Genomic DNA, 4,190 nt, shown 5'->3' on the forward strand with positions numbered 1-4,190 from the left:
TAATTAAATGCTAATTAAAATGTTAATCAAAAGTATCAATGTCAGTGGACTGTGTACTTAACACAATACATTGTGAAATAATGTATTACATGAACACTTTGTGAATCATATGTGAGTCAGAATAGAGTCTACACATGTATCGTCTCTACTTCTGGTTGAGAGTATCTGCTGGCTTCGCATTGGATTGCTGCTTCTCACTGGAACTGTCTAACTTGTGTCTGGACTGCGTTGCTGTGATTCCCTCCAACAGGATAACTCCTACGGTGGCCCTGAAGTGCAAAACACAACAACAAATACGAAAACACTTCAACAAATCATGAAACACAACGCCAAATAGGAAAACACAACGCCAAATAGGAAAACACAACGGCAAATAGGAAAACACAACGCCAAATAGGAAAACACAACGCCAAATAGGAAAACACAACGCCAAATACGAAAACACTTCAACAAATCATGAAACACAACGCCAAATAGGAAAACACAACGCCAAATAGGAAAACACAACGCCAAATAGGAAAACACAACGCCAAATAGGAAAACACAACGGCAAATAGGAAAACACAACGCCAAATAGGAAAACACAACGCCAAATACGAAAACACTTCAACAAATCATGAAACACAACGCCAAATAGGAAAACACAACGCCAAATAGGAAAACACAACGCCAAATAGGAAAACACAACGCCAAATAGGAAAAACACAACGCCAAATAGGAAAACACAACGACATTAACTTCTAACGGAAAAGGTAGGGCCTATCTAGCAGAGGACGGAACGGAACCTCCTGATTGGACAGAAGGACCGCCTGTCTTTTAACAGGAAGGAGGGGTGAAAAACACGGAAAAGCGCCTATTTTCAAAACATGAGTACTCCCGAAGATACTTTCGCTATTATAATGAATTATTTTGATGCAGGGCATACATACGACGTGGTAGTTGATATGTTGTCAACCAATCACAACATCAGGATGATTATACGCACGGGTTGTACAGAAGGAACAACTATTCACAACTGGATGAGGTGAGACGTGCCATCCTTACAGAGCTGCATGGACCAGGGCAAGGGCAAGGAACGGATGCGAGAACAAGCCGGAGGTTTGTGAGGCGTACATATCACTCCATGGGTCCAAACTACATTTGGCATGTAGATGGATACGATAAGCTGAAACCCTTTGGCTTGACCCTCTCAGGATGTATAATTTAGTTGTTAGATGATAAAGATACTAAAACAATGTTGACTTTTCCTTTTCAGAAAAAGCGACTGCTGTGTCCCTAGAGGATGTCCTGCTGTTTGCTACAGGGCTCGCATCACTTCCACCTGCTGGAATAACACCACTACCATGCATCGAGTTCTTACCAAATTCGCCATTCCCTATGTCAAACACCTGTGCAAATGCATTAAAGCTCCTTTTCCTTGAGACCTACAGTGTCTTTTAGACAAACATGGAGTTTTGCTTACAGAATTCTCCAGGCTTTGGGTGCATTTAATGCTGTGCCAAGTCTGGATTTTGCCCAGTCTTAAATCTGTAGTTTATAAAGCATAAGAGTGCATGCTCAGTTCAAAGTATTTTAATGTGTATTATTTCTGTTCATTACTTTGTTCAATGAAAAATCACAGAATTTTTTTTAAGTACAGGTCACATTACAAGTAACAGTAAAATTGTACTCAGCTAAAATGTATGTAGTTTCACATTTGAAACAGTGTATAACATGTTGTGCTTGCAAACAAGCTTGTTAACAATACCTCTTGAAAAGAACCACGTTTCTTTGGTTGTTCAGACCTACAATTGACACACAGTTAACTCGATGGTGAATCCGAAAATAAACAAATATAGTTTGGGAGTTACATTTGAGTTTAATGTATGTCTCCACTCTGATATGACACTGCATATACTGAACTCCACTTGCCAAACATGATACTCAAACAGCTAATTTGTAATTATAATGATCAAACATATGAAGCCATTTTCATCAAATACAAATCACAAAATTCTATTTTGTATTTGAAATACATATTTGAAATACATGTATCATAAATACTGCCCATCCCTGTCTAACCCCATGTAGATACTTAATTTACTGATATACTGTACGGTACAGTCTGTACCAATGGAGGTACCAAGTCTTTACCATGGAGGATCCGGATGCTGGAAGTGCACCAGCAGAGCCGGCAGTTTTGTCTGCTGCTCGACTACGTTTATTTGGTTAGACAAATGAGAAAGTTATTTAATGAGTTTGTTTCATGAATGTATTTCGGAAGTAACGTTAAGTCTATGGAAATATCATTTTGCCTCGGGGGAAAAAACCTGAATATTCTGGCAGGCAAAAATATTTGACTGAAGTGAAGTAACACGAGGTTCTAAATAACCAGCCAATCAGAGCTATGTCAAACGTCGGTCTCGGGCACATTATTTATTGGTTGTTAAATTTTTTTTGCTTTTGTAATAATTATGTGACTGGCTTTTGTATGATACTTTTTGCATGCTTTATCAACAAAAATAATGTATATTGTATATACGTTCACTGTACTACATTCATACGCATCGGTAAGTAAGTAGGCAAAGAAGTGGGTAGAAAGGGTTTACTCTCCACCAAACCACTGGTAAGAAGTGGGTGTACGTAATGGCAGCTGACTAAAAAAGGGGTTATACGGCGTATACCCTCCACTACACCACTGGTTGTGACTATAAATCTCTTTTTTGGTCTCGTCACTCCAAATGACAGTGTGCCAGAAGCTGTGAGGCATGTCAAGGTGTTATCGGGCATTTTGTAACCAGGCTTTTTTGTGGCATTGGCGTAGTAAAGGCTTCTTTCTGGCAACTCGACCATGCAGCTCATTTTTGTTCAAGTATCTTCGTATTGAGCTCCTAGAAACAACCATACCATCATTTTCCAGAGCAGCCTGTATTTCTCCTGAGGTTACCTGTGGGTTTTTCTTTGTATCCCGAACAATGTTTTTGGCACTTTTGGCTGAAATCTTTCTTGGTCTACTTGACTGTGGCTTGGTATCAAAAGTGATTGAACAGTACTGACTGGCATTTGCAAGGCTTTGGATATCTTTTTATATCCTTTTCCATCTTTATAAAGGTCAATTTTGTAACACAGGTCTTTTGACAGGTATTTTCTGCTCCCCATGGCTCAGTATCTAGCCTGCTCAGTGCATCCACGTGAGAGCTAACAAACTCATTGATAATTAATACACAGACACTAATTGCAATTTAAAAAGCAACAGGTGTGGGAAATTAACCTTTCATTGCCATTTTACCGTGTGTCTGTAACAAGGCCAAACATTCAAGGGTGTGTAAACGGGCCATTTGGGTGATTTCTGTTATCATTCTGATTTAAAAAAGAGCCAAACAACTATATGATAATAAATGGCTTCATATGATCACTATCCTTAAATGATCAGTCATATTTTCAAAATCAATGCCATAATTTCAAAGTTTCTGCCAGGGTATGCAAACTTATGAGCATAAATGTACATGAATCCTTTTTGCAGATATCACACACATAGGCTGCCTTGAAGTCAGAATTTTACAATATTCCATAAAAATGCTTTACAGCTGTAAGTTCACATGATGACCTAAATAACAATAATTTCAAAAAATATGCCTCCATGTTAGTTTTAATTACATTTTGAAAGCCATTTAGATACATTACTTACTGAAATGTTTTAAAAGCCTTGTTTTGGCTACTTTCCTATTTTTCTACATAAGCCATATGTATGGCTACTTATACGGACAGATTAACATTTTACAACTTTCCAATGGTCATTATATACCTAATCTTTACTCACGGTTGTCTTGATTGTAGATTTAGTTGAATATCTCTTGATGGTTTGGTGAGTGTGTGTGAATGCACGTCACTAACTATGCCTAACCTTCACTACTTTACTAAAGATATGGCACAATAAAAGTCATTTAAAAAGGGGTAAAGTGACATAAACAATCAAAGAAAACGATAAGAGAAGTTCATCTGGAGCGCCCGCCAACTGCTTCTAACACGTTCAAATCAAATTGTGGGTGAAGATGCCATGATTGTTTTGCCTTTTATTTGTTTCAGGTTACCACCAGGAGGCGATGCGGAGCAACCATTAACCTTATTATGGCCATTACAGGCCTCATTCATTGAGCATAAAACGTATCATAAATATAACTCATTCACGTTCAGAATGCATCTCAGTGAAA

At 38.1% G+C, this 4,190-nt stretch overlaps 1 long non-coding RNA gene across 1 annotated transcript; it reads left to right on the top strand.

Annotated features, from left to right (window-relative positions):
- The first annotated feature begins 718 nt into the window (after positions 1-718).
- On the top strand, positions 719-1,849 carry LOC117593415. Its single transcript, XR_004574814.1, has 2 exons — positions 719-1,098; positions 1,256-1,849. It is a non-coding gene; the product is annotated as an uncharacterized LOC117593415 (long non-coding RNA).
- The last annotated feature ends 2,341 nt before the right edge of the window (positions 1,850-4,190 follow it).

This window comes from Esox lucius, chromosome 19, assembly GCF_011004845.1.
Source record: "Esox lucius isolate fEsoLuc1 chromosome 19, fEsoLuc1.pri, whole genome shotgun sequence".
Classification (NCBI taxonomy): domain Eukaryota; kingdom Metazoa; phylum Chordata; class Actinopteri; order Esociformes; family Esocidae; genus Esox; species Esox lucius.